Here is an 18,763-nt window from a genome sequence, read left to right on the forward strand (position 1 = left end):
TTGATGCTGCATGTTCGAGAGTTTCGTAGATCCTCGGACGTGACAGTGCCTTACCTACCTTTATATCCACGGCCTGTCATCACAGAGGTTTTTCAACGACCTCTCCCGCAGGATGCACCACCCTTCCTACGTGATGCGTGATGCGCTTTATGTATCAAGGACATTGATAGTACAGGTGGATATGCCCTGGGATGTGGACATATTTTCCACTTGTCTTGCATCACCCAGGAGCTAGTCCGGTTCTCAGCATGCCCCTCCTGCCGTGCTGCACGCGTCGACCTAGCGACGTACAGGGTTTTGGGCATCGATGATCTTCACCCAGGCCTCGTTCGAGTAGATGCCAGGACTGGCAGGCCTATTGATTTTACATCAGCTATTGACTTGGGACTCGACGCCTTCGACGATAGAGCCCAGGAGCCTGAGGTGCCTCCTGAGATAGAGTGGAGCTCACATGAGTTTGATGCTTACCAGAGAGTCCTACATGAGAGCCAGATCACAGCATATGAGCACATGGGTGGTGCTGGCCCTAGTGGCACCTCGGCGGGTGATGGTGCTAGCAGCAGTGCTGCTTCTCATGAGCAGCGTGTCCTTACAGCAGAGGAGCTTACACGAGCAGAGTGGCAGACATGTACCATTGCAGATTATAGATTTTGGGTTTACAGACAGAGGCGTCTTGCATTAGCACGACGTAGAGAGAGAGAGAGGGCCATAGCAGCTTTTGGGACTCGTGAGCTCCCGAGTACACCGGCACCAGCTCACGATCCTGCCTTTGAGGCAGACCTCCCCGCAGACATTCGACGACCCCCGCAGAGCAGCCGGCACAGCCTCCTCGACGTGCACAACAGCCTCGACGCGCACGTCGACCGACAGTTAGAGATGACGATTTTGATTGGGTTGCCATTGATAGTGACTAAACTCAGACTAGTTGGGTTAGCTCACTTACATTGTACTTAGATTTTTAGGCAGTGACTAACCTCAGACTAGCTGGGGTAGCTCATTTTCATTCTGATGTACTTATTTGATGTTTATATCATTATGAGTTTTTTCATTATTGAGTATCATTACATTTTAGTTGATGTTCTTGATTTTATTATATTTTTTAACACTTTGGCTATCATATTGTTTGTTGAAAATCTCCATGCCATCGTACCCAAATATGCTCTGATGGGGACCAAACTTTGCTCTGATGGGGACCAAACTTTGCAAGCATGGGGGGGGGCACCCACCCCCACATGCTTGCAAAGTTTGGTCACAATCAGAGCATGTTTGGATTGGTAATTAGCGCCCAGTGCGGGTTTTTGAAGTCTCTTGGTGCTTGAGGCCATGGAAAATCCGGGCCTTCCCCATACCATCGTACCCAAACATGCTCCGATGGGGACCAAACTTTGCAAGCATGTGGGGGTGGGTCCCCCCCACATGCTTGCAAAGTTTGGTCACAATCAGAGCATGTTTAGATTGGTAATTAGCGCCCACTCCGGATTTTTCAAGTCTCTTGGTGCTTAAGAGGCCATGGAAAATCCGGGCCTTCCCCATACCATCGTACCCAAACATGCTCCGATGGGGACCAAACTTTGCAAGCATGTGGGGGTGGGTCCCCCCCACATGCTTGCAAAGTTTGGTCACAATCAGAGCATCTTTGGATTGGTAATTAGCGCCCAGTGCGGGTTTTTCAAGTCTCTTGGTGCTTAAGAGGCCATGGAAAATCCAGGCCTTCCCCATACCATCGTACCCAAACATGCTCCGATAGGGACCAAACTTTGCAAGCATGGGGGGGTGGGTCCCCCCACATGCTTGCAAAGTTTGGTCACAATCAGAGCATGTTTGGATTGGTAATTAGCGCCCACTCCGGATTTTTCAAGTCTCTTGGTGCTTAAGAGGCCATGGAAAATCCGGGCCTTCCCCATACCATCGTACCCAAACATGCTCTGATGGGGACCAAACTTTGCAAGCATGGGGGGGGGGACCCACCCCCACATGCTTGCAAAGTTTGGTCACAATCAGAGCATGTTTGGATTGGTAATTAGCGCCCAGTGCGGGTTTTTGAAGTCTCTTGGTGCTTAAGAGGCCATGGAAAATCCGGGCCTTCCCCATAGCATCGTACCCAAACATGCTCCGATGGGGACCAAACTTTGCAAGCATGTGGGGGTGGGTCCCCCCCACATGCTTGCAAAGTTTGGTCATAATCAGAGCATGTTTGGATTGGTAATTAGCGCCCAGTGCGGGTTTTTGAAGTCTCTTGGTGCTTAAGAGGCCATGGAAAATCCGGGCCTTCCCCATACCATCGTACCCAAACATGCTCCGATGGGGACCAAACTTTGCAAGCATGTGGGGGTGGGTCCCCCCCACATGCTTGCAAAGTTTGGTCACAATCAGAGCATGTTTGGATTGGTAATTAGCACCCAGTCCGGATTTTTCAAGTCTCTTGGTGCTTAAGAGGCCATGGAAAATCCGGGCCTTCCCCATACCATCATACCCAAACATGCTCCGATGGGGACCAAACTTTGCAAGCATGTGGGGGTGGGTCCCCCCCACATGCTTGCAAAGTTTGGTCACAATCAGAGCATGTTTGGATTAGTAATTAGCACCCAGTCCGGGTTTTTCAAGTCTCTTGGTGCTTAAGAGGCCATGGAAAATCCGGGCCTTCCCCATACCATCGTACCCAAACATGCTCCGATGGGGACCAAACTTTGCAAGCATGTGGGGGTGGGTCCCCCCCACATGCTTGCAAAGTTTGGTCACAATCAGAGCATGTTTGGATTGGTAATTAGCACCCAGTTTGGGTTTTTGAAGTCTCTTGGTGCTTAAGAGGCCATGGAAAATCCGGGCCTTCCCCATACCATCGTACCCAAACATGCTCCGATGGGGACCAAACTTTGCAAGCATGTGGGGGTGGGTCCCCCACATGCTTGCAAAGTTTGGTAACATGCTCCGATGGGGATCAAACTTTGCAAGCATGTGGGGGTGGGTCCCCCCCACATGCTTGCAAAGTTTGGTCACAATCAGAGCATGTTTGGATTGGTAATTAGCGCCCAGTGCGGGTTTTTGAAGTCTCTTGGTGCTTAAGAGGCCATGGAAAATCCGGGCCTTCCCCATACCATCGTACCCAAACATGCTCCGATGGGGACCAAACTTTGCAAGCATGTGGGGGTGGGTCCCCCCCACATGCTTGCAAAGTTTGGTCACAATAAGAGCATGTTTGGATTGGTAATTAGCGCCCAGTGCGGGTTTTTGAAGTCTCTTGGTGCTTAAGAGGCCATGGAAAATCCGGGCCTTCCCCATACCATCGTACCCAAACATGCTCCGATGGGGACCAAACTTTGCAAGCATGTGAAGGTGGGTCCCCCCCACATGCTTGCAAAGTTTGGTCACAATCAGAGCATGTTTGGATTGGTAATTAGCGCCCAATGCGGGTTTTTGAAGTTTCTTGGTGCTTAAGAGGCCATGGAAAATCCGGGCCTTCCCCATACCATCGTACCCAAACATGCTCCGATGGGGACCAAACTTTGCAAGCATGTGGGGGTGGGTCCCCCCCACTTGCTTGCAAAGTTTGGTCACAATCAGAGCATGTTTGGATTGGTAATTAGCGCCCAGTGCGGGTTTTTCAAGTCTCTTGGTGCTTAAGAGGCCATGGAAAATCCGGGCCTTCCCCATACCATCGTACCCAAACATGCTTCGATAGGGACCAAATTTTGCAAGAATGGGGGGGTGGGTCCCTCCCACATGCTTGCAAAGTTTGGTCACAATCAGAGCATGTTTGGATTGGTAATTAGCGCCCAGTCCGGATTTTTCAAGTCTCTTGGTGCTTAAGAGGCCATGGAAAATCCGGGCCTTCCCCATACCATCGTACCCAAACATGCTCCGATAGGGACCAAACTTTGCAAGAATGGGGGGGTGGGTCCCCCCCACATGCTTGCATGAGTTTGGTCACAATCAGAGCATGTTTGGATTGGTAATTAGCACCCAGTCCGGATTTTTCAAGCCTCTTGGTGTTTAAGAGGCCATGGAAAATCCGGGCCTTTCCCATACCATCGTACCCAATCATGCTCCGATGGGGACCAAACTTTGCAAGCATGTGGGGGGGACCCCCCCCCCACATGCTTGCAAAGTTTGGTCACAATCAGAGCATGTTTGGGTACGATGGTATGGGGAAGGCCCGGATTTTCCATGGCCTCTTAAGCACCAAGAGACTTCAAAAACCCGCACTGGGCGCTAATTACCAATCCAAACATACTCTGATTGTGACCAAACTTTGCAAGCATGTGGGGGGGACTAAAGAACATCAACTAAAATGTAATGATCCTCAATAATGAGAAAACTCATAATGATATAAACATCAAATAAGTACATCAGAATGAAAATGAGCTACCCCAGCTAGTTTGAGGTTAGTCACTGCCCAAAAATCTAAGTACAATGTAAGTGAGCTAACCCAGCTAGTCTGAGTTTAGTCACTATCAAGATAGAGATCTAGTCAGCAGCACCCTCTCTAGCTCTCAACTGCTCTCATGGTCATCCACTCGAAGCCAAAAACGAGGGTGAGAACTGTGTTTTCGGCTCTGTACTCGAACAAGAGTGAGCCTGGTAGCAACCACTAGATGAGAGAACTGAAATGCCTCTAACTCCCACTTCCACTGCTGGAACTCAAGACTCCCCCGATGAAGTCGAATCTGCTGGTAGAACCGGCCTGCCACCACAATCATGCTATGGGCGTCATAAGAAAACCCATGATCATCCACTGTATCCTGGTCAAGCATGCACTTTGGCCTAGTGCAACTCATCAGATAGTAGTCTACTCCCTCGCTATTTCCCTCACTGGCAATAACAGCAAATACATCACCCTCCTGTAGTAGCAAATCTGTCAGGTCATCATAACTGACCATGAACGCAGGACCTGTGTGCTCATCAGACACCACTGGTGGATGTGAAGGATGCTCGGGGGAGAGGAATGTATGTATCCATGCATTTGCCCATCCTCTCGAGGCACAATGTGACCAATCGCCATCCATACATGCTCCACAGAAGCATGCAAACCGTCGTGTGTAAATCGTGGGGGCCGCCATGCACATGCTCCTGATGGAATGTAAGCCCAAGGTGCCAGGTACTATGTCACAATCATGGGAGGCTTTACGGTCAATCATGCCACCATCCACATGCCAAAAAAATCTCCTGACAATCCGAGCATCACGTTTGGGGTACGATGATGCTGCACTCCCACACAAATGTTGGGAGCACCACTCGACTACGTGGCCTGCATCTCTGAACCGCTGAGCATCCTGTCGTCGCAGCTGATGATGCCTCAAGGCACGTTTCACACACGCGCCCGCACCATCATGCTCTCCCTTCCCGTGACCAGTCTCAAAGAATGACCAAATCACTGGGATACTAGACTGCACATGCCACCTATAAATCCATAAAAGATAGTCTTAGTTATTGTTTTCTTTAAGATGTTCTAGTGAATTTAGTTTAATTGTAAATGTAAGAAAGCCATAAGTACTACCTATAGAGCCAATAGAATTGACGTGATGACTTGAACTATGCGCCACAACCATCCGACCAAACCCATCGCTGGACATGTCTGATCCCACAATCTCCTAAAAAATCGTCATGGAGACGAAAACAATGTTGCACAAAATGTGCATCATGTGAACGATCATCACTGATATAGAAATGATACTCTCGAATAATGACACGGGTCTCGGGGGTACTCGCTATCCCATCTACATGAGCCTCTGCATGTCAATAGCTAATGTGGACCATAATAGCAACCTGGTGAGGTAAGCAATACATACGTTTAGGACACAAAAAATCAAATAAGTAATGTAGCTCAAACATAAGACAAATATTACAAAATATAACCATTACCTGCTCTGAGAAGTAATACTCAGATTGTATCTCCTGAAAAGGTGTGAAAGTGTAGTTCTCTGCAAAATCAATCACAGAGACGACCACACCAATAGGAAACTCTGCTAGGCATGCTCGGAACTGACGATCCTGCCACTTGGCACAATGACTGTGCCGTATGTAGGGGTAGATTTGCTCCCTAAATGTGGCTGTGAAGTGACAACGTAGTGTATGTTTGTCCACGAGCTACAACTTCCTGGACTGTCCACCACTCTGGAGCTGGTGTGTCACATACTCATAACGTTGCCATGCCACTATCTCTTGGTCACTTGCATCAAGATCTACCATCTGTACATGTGCAAGTGAACCACATGATGTGCAATTGCTCTCCACACAAGGCATCCTATGGAACTGGGCATCCTCCGTGCGTGCACACAAAAGAGAGTGGATGAAATCACGTGGACTACGAGGCAACTCTCTATGCCCACTAAGAGAACGGAACACATCATAAAAAAGTTTGAACTCAACATGATAGCGACAACAACATGTGTCACGCTGACGTGAGTACCTCACAAACCAAGGCTTACACCCCTCAAATGACCTTTGCCCAATTTTAAGCTTTGGATACGAAGCCACAAACTGAGAATACAACTCAGTTTGGGTCATTTCAAGAAAGCAAGCACCGTGCTCAATGAACACTCCTCTTGTCACTCTCTTACGCAAAGCTTTCTTGAAAACTGGCGATGCACGACACTTCTCCTCCCAAAAACTTTCTATCAAGGTTCTAGTGGTTTCATCTAGTAGGCGATCATGCCTAGCTACACGACCACTACTCGCCCACATAGCACCAACCTCATTGGCATCTAAACTTTGTCGCCTAATAGACCCAACTCTAAGTGCGTGTGGTGCTATGGAAAGGATGCGAGATGTGGCACTAACCTTACCCTTCATTTGGGAGCTACTTATGGCTGCCACAATAGCCCGTCGAGCAGCCAAAGCGTCCGCAGAGTTCCTCTTCTTGTTAACTATATAGGAATGACGAACACTTTGTAGCACCGCCATGCCAACTCTCCTCTCTCTTCGACCTCCAATGTCGGAAAGCGCCCTGCAGTTGGCCATGTTGGGCAGATCAATCAAAGCATCAAGCACACATGCCTGTGATGAAGGCGTGAGGTCTTTGAAATAGGAATGGAAGATTGCATGGGCACGACGATGTGCCCCTGACTTTGATAGTTCTTTCCTATCCACACGAAGGGCGCCCAAAGGAGGGGGGGTGGGTTCTTGTAGAAGAGAGGACTCAAGAAGGGCGGGTTCATGTGGATTATCTAAACTAAGGGGTAGTGGAGGGGAAGAGGGCGTAGGGAGAGGAAGTGGAAGAGGAGGAGCAAGGCTTGGATCATCGCCCAACGGAAGGTGTTGCTCGTTGACGTGCTCTCCACTCTCTCTTTCTCTCACGAGCTACCCTTCTCCTCTCCTCCTCTTGAACTTGGTGGATGGGGGGGAGTCTAGTCCTATCACGTTTCCGACTCCTACGACTTTGAGAACCCATTCTCAAGGAAGCTAAGAGAGAAAATATTATAAAGGCTCAATGATGGGATAGTACTAGAGATAAGTGTGGGATAGTACTAGAGATGTGTGATTATATAGGAAAAATAGGTTATCCACTTCAAATCTCATTGGATTTCCTATCTAAGATTGATTGGATAACTAAGATAAACATAAAGATAATTAAAGATAAACTATTATCCACTTAAAAATCAATATTATTTATAATATTTATTAACAAGTCTAAATATTTATCATTACTAGATATATAAATATATCTTTAAAGATATCTTTTATTTTATAATTATATAACTGCTTTTTTTAAATAAAGTATTTTTTTAAATTTTATTCAAAGGTTTATTCTACATAAAAAATTTTCAAGAAATATTAAATTAAATTTTTTTTAAATTAATAATATGATCTTTAATAATATTTTTATTGATCTAATCCCAAAATATAATCCTTTAAAATTAGTGATTTTAAATTCTTTTATTTAATAAATTACATATATTTTATTATTTAAATTTCTATATTCTATTTCTCTAAATTACTAAATTAACTTTTCCAAAAATATGTTTTTGAAAAAAGAGGGGAGGTGGGAAGGAGATGCCACGTGTCACAAGCGTGTATGACACGTGGCATTCTCTTGACATGTGGCACTATTATGGTTGATGTGGCAATTCCATGATGTGGCATGCCATGTCACCATGTGCGAGGTGGCATGCAAAGGTGGCAAGATGATGTGGCATTAATGATGACTAGGATGATGAGGTGGGGAGTCAACTAGGTTGACCATGTTGACATGGAGGGTGGAGGTGGCAAGTTGAGGTGGCAAGCTGCTTATGTGGATCCTCTCGATGCTCATGTGGACATAAAGTGGCATGCATATATAAGATTTGTGCCTACCCAAGCCTCACACATGGAATGAAACCTAAGCTGTGAAGTTTACCAAGCCTAGATTTCCAAACCTAGCTAGGATTGGTTTTAGACTTGAAAAGGGGAGAGTGGATACAATATGGGAATATTCACTTGGGAGGATTGAAAATGGACCTTCCCATACTCAATTCAAGCCAAATTTTTTTTAATAAATTCATGGCAACAAGAGTATTGATCCCTTGAGTTTTTAGATTGAAAGATTCAATATTTAATTTTCTAGAATTAAATTACTATTGATTTAATGGGCCTCTGACAGTCATAATAAATTTTCCAAAGTAAATCTACAAAAATCCAACCGTTAGATTTGTAATTTTACCTTATACCCACATTATACTAATCTTTCCCAATCTAATCATCACTAGATCCATACAATTTGAGCATTTTAAATGGTAGATGTGGTGGGAAGATAAAATAGTATGTTTTTTAACAATTCTAATACCTTTTAAATAATATAGAAAATAGTAGAACACATCAAAAATTACTCGATAAATCAAGTTAAGCTCTATGTTATTTGTATTTGTGATATGCAAAGTGGGAACATCATATGAGTAATAATGTAAAAGTTATAGGCAATTTACTCACATTCACTGTACTTGTCTAAACCTAGGACAGGGCCTGTATACAAACTTGGTTCCCAAAGAAAAGGGGATTTGTAATTATTGGATATTTGATCAGATTATAGTTTTAGGTGCCCAACTTTGCATATGATGTTTCGTTAGAAGACCTTGAAGTGAAACTCCTTGGCTAACTATGAGAGATTGGCTATTCTTCTTGAAAAAATGTCTGTTTTCCAGCTAAAGCCAAGGGCGCCCACTACATGAAACTAGATAACCTCATCTTGCAACCACCCAAGAAGCATCCATTCCAACGCACGATGGTCTTGGAGCGCTACATTCGAGGTGGTGCAAAAAGATCTCCTATGTTCTTTAGGTGAGACAATTTTCATTCTGTTCATTTTCATAGCTACTTTTTCAAAATACTTAGATGCACGTTTATGATTGTATTTCATTGTAGGTGGCTACTGGAGACCTTCTCAAGTGAAGGAGATGGTGTCTTGGACATTTTTGTGGGATGTGGAGGCTTAGGACGTGCATGCCAAGAGTTAAAAAGGCACTATATGGGGATAGAGAATGACATGGAGGTAGCCAAAGCATGTCTAGGAGATTTCTCATTAGGTCGGGATGACACGTAGAAGAATGCTATAATTTGTGGATCAAAAGACTTTGTAATCAAGATTGTCATGGTTTGGAAGTTTAAAGATCGACATATATATTTTTGATCTTTAAAAGATTGTGTTATATATTTAAGTAAGAAAGTATGTATGTAATGTATGTATATATGTTAGTGCTGCGTAGGTAGCTCTTGTATGTATGTATGTATATGTATATGTATATGTATGAGGTGTATGAATTTAGGTAGATATATGTATATATATAATTATATCAATAAGTATGATGTGGATCAAAAGACTTTGTAATCGAGATTTTCATGGTTTGGAACTTTACAGATTGATATATACATTTTTTATCTTTAAAGGATTGTTTTTTATATTTAAGTAAGAAAGTATGTATGTATGTATGTATGTATATATGTTAGTATGTAGGTAGCTCTTGCATGTATGTATGTATATGTATATTTTGTATGTGTATATGTATGAGGTGCATGAATTTAGATAGGTATATGAATATATGTAATTATATCAATAAGTATGATGTGGATCAAAAGACTGAAATTTATATTGTTGATCTTTCAAAGCTTGTTATTTATATGTAAGTAAGTTCTTGGTCCTTTACAAAGCTCATAGTAAGTTCATGGTCCTTTGCAAAGCTCGGACTCCTTGTTCATTGCTCCAAAAATCTCGACAAAAAAAGCTCGCAAAAAAATCCCCCGAGAAACAATAATATCAAATCTCATAGCAACACTGCATGCAAGAATTGGAGCGTCAGCTCGCAATCAAAGAAAGAAGTATGCGTCCGAAACCCAATGAAGATCTTCGTCTACTCCTTGAGCAAGCCTCCAAGTTGGGACAATTGCGAGTAACTCCCCGGGCCCCTCCTCACACTCTTTCTTTGTTTTTGTCTACACTAACCGTCTCTCTACTTCAATATGACATAAATCTATCTGAGGATATATGCCTAGGAGAACTAACCTTAATCAAACAACATACACAAAGAGACGATGATCCCACCATAATCATGGGAATTTTGTGGGGTGACTTAGTATTTACTAATCCTCAGGATATCTTTTTCTATCCCCTACATCCTACCATGTTAAATCTTCGTAGTTGGTGTCGCATGCTCCAAAACTCAAAAATTTTAGACAACAGTGTCAAAAAATTAGACCTGTTTGTCTTAGATGACATTCCAGAGATGCCCGCCAACTACGAAGTTGTAGCACATAGTTACCAATGGGTCATAAATCATGGTGGCTGGTTAGAAGTATATAACACTCACCAACATCTAAACCTCTGTGAGTTCAATCTCTATCACCCTCTTGGCATTCTAAAACTCTACACTAATATCTACAAACATTTAGAAGCCATGCTGACAACTGTACAATACAATTTTGATGCTGACAACTGTACAATACAATTTTGATGCTACCCATATAGAGTATCCAAATATAAACAAAGAAGAAATTCTAGATTTACGAGAAGTTATTAAGTCTCATAAGCCTAGTCACCCACCACCTAGAACAGGACATGGTCAAGAAGAAAATTCGTCTTCATTTTCAAAATCCACTTACCCTGTCTACTCTAATGTTGCTAGTAAGTTACTTAACCCATATCCTAACTTGCACCCTACTAACACCTCTTAGGCTGAATGCATTTTCTCATCTTTTTATCCTCTCGAAATAGATTTTTCCACTAACACTCTCGGCATACTGGAACCTACCCCATCTCCAACAAGGCACTCTCAAGAGGTAAGACAAACCATCCCGCAAGACAATCTTGAACTGTTTACTAATGATACAATCTTGGATTCTTTGTATAGCTGCAGAGTACGAGGGGCTCATACGAGTAGGCAATCCACTTTTGAAGTCCAAATTAATGTTCAAGGTACTCATGGTGATTATTCCCTTTGAGCCCACACGCCGGATCATGCTAGAAGCATACTGAGAAGTCACTCCAACAAAACAGCATAATGTACCATATACCCTCTGTAGGATCCCACTGCCCCCTCTGTGCACCGAATTCCTGGTTGGTAGCAGCGGAAGTAGCTTCCTCTTGCGCGGGGTAGGGTTTTTCATTTAGGGCCTCGCCCTCAAATGTCCGGGCACGAGACTAATCTGGTGGTCATTCCGAAACCAAAACCGAGAAAATTTCCTTGCCCAAAAAACGGGGACGATTCCACCTTTTTGAATTTCTTAACGAATTTTCTAACGGGGTCAAGAGACTAAACTAACCTTAAACCAACTAGAAGAAAAACTATTACACACTTAACTTGAAGAAATCAACGTATTTTTCCTAACTAAATTAGGCACAACAGTTGATCTATTCATTTGAGAAGTCTTCAGGCTTTTATTTAACTACTCGAGTTCTAAGCGTATTCCTATTATTCAATTACATTATTAAAACTCTATTGATTCCAGCCTAACCCCATCCGTCCCTCTTCAAGATCTTTTCGATGATATGTCACATGAGGGGGTTTTGACAAACTTTTGGACAAGTTCACCATGCTTCCATTTTTGAAATGGGAATGGGATTTTTTCCAAATTATCTAATATGGTGTTATAAGACTTTTATAATAAAAAATTTCTTTTTTGCATCTTTCCATGCATAGAAATTAAATCCAATGAGAATAACACTTTTATATAAAAGAAAATCCTTTTATGCATCTATTTATGCATAAAATAGAAATAACACTTTTAAAATAAAAAGAATTTCTTTTAGAATGCACAAATAGTGGAGATTACTCTTTTAGAATAACACCAATTCTTTGTAGAGGATTTAGTAAAAAACAATTGAATTATCAAGTGAATTCAATGTTTTTGGCTCTGGGGAGGAGTAGAGTAACAGTGCATAAACACTATTAAGCTTTCACAAAGGGGGAGTCTTCTATTTATAGGAAAAAGTGAGCCTCAAACCAAGCAAATTGATTCTAGAATTTTCCAAATCGGTTTGGTCAATTTTTGACCATTTTTGGGTTAGTTCAGCTTACTTTTTGGAACTAGACTTGAATTAGGAGAGAGGAGAGATGAAATATCTCATTTTATTGATTTAAAATGGAAAGCAATGATGAGAAAAAAGGTGCCTCCTTCATGAGGGGGAATCCCCACTCTGAGGTGTCAAAAATTCATTTTTTTAATGTTTCCTTTGGTCCTTAGTCCACTCTTCATCTTATGTGAGTATTTACTCATTTTTGGGGGGGTTTTCTTTATTTCTTAAATTTATCTCCTCCCTACATTTGGATTAAATTGATTGGCCCCTCACAAAAATTTACAAAAAATCTGGACCCTTAGGCTAAGGTCTTTTTAGTAGATTATAATTTATTTCTAATGCACCTTAGGAAATTCTTTTTAAACTTCTGTTTTGGGGGAATTTATTTTAATAAGAAAGGATATTTTTCCATCCAAAGATATCTAAAAACTGAGTTACCTCTCTCTAGAATATTTTCTCTCTCTAGGCCAAAACAGGTAGAAATAAGGTCTTTTATTATTCTGAAAAGGGGATTGATTATAGGGGAAGAAACTGGACATCTTGGGCAGTTGGGGAGGAATCTTACACCCTCTTTGCGCACCATAACCTGACTTAGAAGAACGTTTTCCACCATTGGCGCGAGAGAGGGCACCTTATGGGCAAATGTGGCCAAGCACACAAATCTGGCAGTTAGCTGATTTGCTGAGATAAGGATAGTAACATTTATGATCAGCTACTATTTTTGCAGGTGGCAGAAAGCAAACCTCGTGCACACAAGAGGTGGCTACGCCACAATAGTCAACTGAAGAGCACCCCCACCTGGAAGATTTCAGAATTCAACCCGACTGGAGAAAAGAGTACCTGGCGATTCCAGAATACAACCAAGTGTATATGAGCACGGCACCAACATTGCGGGTCGATCCATTGTACATGCCAATTAAAAGAAGATGGACACCGCTAGAGTTTCAAGAAGCCAAAAGCCATGACTCGCATGTGTGCTACAACTTCCCAATCTTTATCCCAGCAACATTTTCCTACATTTAGGAACAAAGACATCAGATATTGACATGGATTAGGGCATGGCGCAGCATTCCCGACCTCACTATTATAGCCACCACTATCAGATTTTTGAAGTTAGTGGTGGTGCTCATAGACTAACCAAAGGAGCCTTATGATGGATATGAGGCAGAACACTTGATGTTTGACATAAACCAGCAGATATGGGGGATCCTGCTTTATTACCACCAGCTTCAGGATACATGCATATAACTTTCAAATACATGGTGGATACTAGATTTTGGAGATCCCATTCAGCGTTCAGATGCACACTTAAGAAGATCCGGGAGAAACTTTGACCGACATGAGTTCAGTGACTAGGTCTTCTGACCTCGGTAACAGGTTCTGCGGGACAGAACCTACATCAGGAAACGGGGGATGTTAATCATTGTAAGATTCCTCCCCAGCCTCTCAAGATGTCCAACATCTTCCCGTGTAATCAAATCCCTCTTCAGAAATATAAAAGATCTTATTTCTAAGTGTTTTAGTCTAGAGAGAGAAAATTATTCTAGAGAGAGAATATTCAGATTATGAATATTTTTGGATAGAAAAATAACTCATCCTATTAAAATAAGTTCCCCTGAAACAGAAATTCAAAAAGAATTTTCCAATGTACAAGTGGAATTAATTGGAAATAGGTATAAAGGACCTTAGTCTAAGGGTCTAGATTTTTAGAAATTTTTAGATTATGGTCCAATTAAGGTTCCTATGAGCCAATAGCATCAATCCATGTGTAGGGAGGAGATAAATCCAATTTGGAAAAGAAGATACCCAAAAATGAGTAAATGCTCACATAAGATGAAGAGTTGAAAATGTACAAGGTTTATTAGTAAAAAACTATGAGCAATATTAAAAATATGAGATATTTTGGGTATCCAAAAATGAGTAAATGCTCACATAAGATGAAGAGTTGAAAATGTACAAGGTTTATTAGTAAAAAACTATGAGCAATATTAAAATGATTCCATTATGACACATATGTAAGGAAGGGGAGTTCTTTAAAGGAGGTGCATATTTCACATAAGATGAAGAGTTGAGAATGTACAAGGTTTATTAGTAAAAAAACTATGAGCAATATTAAAATGATCCTATTATGACACATATGTAAGGAAGGGGAGTTCTTTAAAGGAGGTGCATATTTCACATAAGATGAAGAGTTGAAAATGTACAAGGTTTATTAGTAAAAAAACTATGAGCAATATTAAAATGATCCCATTATGACACATATGTAAGGAAGGGGAGTTCTTTAAAGGAGGTGCATATTTCACATGCTTGAATGAGTTTTAAACTCATAAAAATTGAGATATTTCATCTCTCCTCTCTCCTAATTCAAGTCTAGTTCCAAAAAGTTGGCTTAACTGACCTAAAAATGGTCAAAAATTGACCAAACTGATTTGGAAAATTCTAGAATCAGTTTGTTTGGTTAGGAGCTCAATTTTTCCTATAAATAGAAGCCTCCCCCTTGTTGAAAAACATATAGTGTTTATGCATCGTTACTCTACTCCATCTAAGCCAAGAACTGTGAATTCATTTAATAATTCACTAGTTTTTGGAGCTTCCCTCTTTCTTCAATCCCCATTAGTGGCTCCATCAACATACTTAACCAATTGATTGGTTGGGGGCCTCTACCGTGAACAAAGAATCAAGCAAGTTGTAAGGTAATTAGTGAATATTGATCTTTCTATAATTTCTCAATGTTTCTCTCTTCTCAACCCCTCTCAAGCTTGAGAAGCTTAATTGGTATGCTTTTTTTTAATGCTATTGAAGTTTATTGGTGAATAGTAGTGAAGAGTTACATAATTTAATAAATGCTATTGAGGTTAATTTTCATTTATGTTTAAATTCTAATGATTTTTATGTAAATTCTCTCTCTCACTCAAGAAATGGTCATACTCATGACCCATTCTCAATCCAAATCAAGCTTTTCATAAAGCTTTTCCTTAACCCAAGATTAAGCTATGCTTGAGGCCAAATTAATGGCTTTTTTCTATGCTTTTAGTTTATGTATATTGATGATCCAATCCATTATGGATTAATGATCCAATTAGAGATCATTTTAATTATTTCCTTAATAATAAGCTTTATCCATTAGAAAAATTGAGATTTATCAGTCATAGCAGCGGAGCTATGGCAAAATTTTTATAAAAATTATGCATAAAATAATTTCATTCAAAGCATAAAAAGAGGACTTCCTACCATATTCTAGGAATTATCATCCTAGATTAATTGAAAAAAATTTCATTATAATCATGGAGAAATTGAATTTTAATATCAAAAGTGTTACTTTTACCATTTTTATTTTATGCATAGAAGTATGCATAATGGTTAAATTTTTATATCAAAAGTGTTACTTTTACCATTTTTATTTTATGCATAGAAGTGTGCATAATGGTTAAATTTTTATATCAAAAGTGTTACTTTTACCATTTTTATTTTATGCATAGAAGTGTGCATAATGGTTAAATTTTTATATCAAAAGTGTTACTTTTACCATTTTTATTTTATGCATAGAAGTGTGCATAATGGTTAAATTTTTATATCAAAAGTGTTACTTTTACCATTTTTATTTTATGCATAGAAGTGTGCATAATGGTTAAATTTTTATATCAAAAGTGTTACTTTTACCATTTTTATTTTCATGCATAGAAGTATGCATAATGGATAAATTTTTATATCAAAAGTGTTATTTTTACCATTTTTATTTTATGCATAGAAGTATGCATAATGGTTAAATTTTTATATCAAAAGTGTTACTTTTATCATTTTTATTTTCATACATAGAAGTATGCATAATGGATAAATTTTTATATCAAAAGTGTTATTTTTAGCAAAATTCATTTTCATGCATAGAAGTATGCATAAAGGATAAATTTTTACATCAAAAGTGTTATTTTTATCAATTTTTATTTTCATGCATAGAAGTATGCATAATGGATAAATTTTTATATCAAAAGTGTTATTTTTAGCAAAATTCATTTTCATGCATAGAAGTATGCATAAAGGATAAATTTTTATATCAAAAGTGTTATTTTTATCAATTTTTATTTTCATGCATAGAAGTATGCATAATGGATAAATTTTTATATCAAAAGTGTTATTTTTAGCAAATTTCAATTTCATGCATAGAAGTATGCATAAAGGATAAATTTTTATATCAAAAGTGTTATTTTTATCAATTTTTATTTTCATGCATAGAAGTATGCATAATTGATAAATTTTTATATCAAAAGTGTTATTTTTATCAATTTTTATTTTCATGCATAAAAGTATGCATAAAGGATAAATTTTTATATCAAAAGTGTTATTTTTATCATTTTTATTTTCATGCATAGAAGTATGCATAAAGGATAAAATTTTATATCAAAAGTGTTACTTTTATCATTTTTATTTCATGCATAGAAGTATGCATAATGATTAAATTTTTATATCAAAAGTGTTACTTTTATCATTTTTATTTTCATACATAAGAGTATGTATAAAGATATATTTTTATTATAAAAGTGTTACTTTTATAAAAATTGATTTTAATGTATAGAGATATTTTTTTTAAAAAAAGATAAATTTTAATCGGAGATCGACGTAAATGAATATTCCTCGAGAAATCCATGTTTTGAAATTGTAAACAAATATTCATTGTAGGAAATTTTAGAAAAAGAGAAACTAAGATAGTACCTTTCGAGAAGATAAATTTAGAGAGAACCTTTCGGACCTAAACTCGGACTCAGATTATTGATCAAGACCTAATTCCTTCGTGAGTTTCAATCAATGACGATGTGCCCAGTTCGGGAAAAATGTATTCAATCACCCATCGAATCAAAAACTAAGTTAAGACTTGTGACTTGATCTAAGAATCAAGTTAACAGAATTTGAAGAATTCTGTTTGGAATTGAAAATTGGATTTATGATATACTCATGGTATTCAAACAAAAATCAAAACTGTAAACTTGCATAGAAACCCTGCCTTCTTAAAAGACTGTCTTACGCCAGAATGCTGGAGGGAGCATTTGGCATATATGTTTATCTAAGGGAAGTTCGGTTGCAACAGCTGGCGGGGAGTGTTCGAGGGACAGCTCACGCGGCAAGGCTTGCCGAGGTCTTGACCAGCCTCGGTATGGTTAAAATGGTGCGCTTCCGGTACGATGGACGAGGGCCGACGAAGCGGTCCCTGAGTGAAGTGCCAGGACACCTAAGGAGGATCCTGGAGGGTTCTGACCAGGCGATGCACGGGCTCGCGGTGCCGAGGACATCCATGCGTATGTCGAGGAAGATATTATATGATGGACCTATGTTTTTTTTTATAATCTATCACTGGATCTTGTTGTTGACTTGCTGGTCTCAACGGAGAGTCCAGAGTGATACTGTTTTGTTGAGAAACAAGGACTCAATGAAAATTTTGAAGTATGACATGTATAAATCGTAAATTGTTTATCAAGGATTGTTTTTATTAAAGTTTTAATAAAGAGGAGTGCGTGCGTATCTGTTTTCTAAAGCTAAAGTTAAGAAAGGCAATTCAATTATGGGTGGGTGAGTACTTATTTGGTTCCACCGATTCCAGTGGTAGGGTGGTGGCTAACCCATGGGCCGGATGGGGTTAGGCTGGAATCAGTGGAGTTTTAATAATCAAATTGCAAAATCTTAGGATTACGCTAAGATTCGAGTAGTTAAATAATCTCCTGATAAATTTTTCAATAAGTAGATCAACGGCTGTGCCTGACCTGGATCAGGAAAAAAGCGTTGAATTTACTAAAATGATCAAATTATATCAGTGATAGTTTCCTTCTATCTGGTTTATCCAGTTAAAGGATAACTTAGAATTGATTACGTTAGAAAAATTCGTTTAAAAAAAAATTTAAAAAAAATTCATAATGGCGGATTCGCCCCCACTTTCCGGGCAGGGGAATTTTTCCCGGTTTCGGTTTTTGGAGTGACCACCAGCCTAGTCTCGTGCCCGGACATTCGAGAGCGAGACCCCGAGTGAGAAAACCCGCCCCGCGCATGTGGGGGTTGCTTCCGCTGTTCGGCTACCGAGAGTCCGGCGCGCGGAGGGGGCGGAGGGATCTCACAGTTGGTATCAGAGCGAAATTGAAAGCTAATAAAGATAATTAAATTCTTATCTGAAATTGGTAAAAAGAATTCAGAAACAGCATTTTCATAATGTATTTTCATTCCGTAAGTTTCTTTAATGAAGAAATTTTAATCAAAGAAATTGTTTTTATAGATGGAAGTTCCCCATTTATCTGGTATTCCCGA

Source organism: Cibotium barometz, chromosome 35, assembly GCF_041138505.1.
Source record: "Cibotium barometz isolate CiBa-2024 chromosome 35, ASM4113850v1, whole genome shotgun sequence".
Taxonomy (NCBI): Eukaryota; Viridiplantae; Streptophyta; class Polypodiopsida; order Cyatheales; family Cibotiaceae; genus Cibotium; species Cibotium barometz.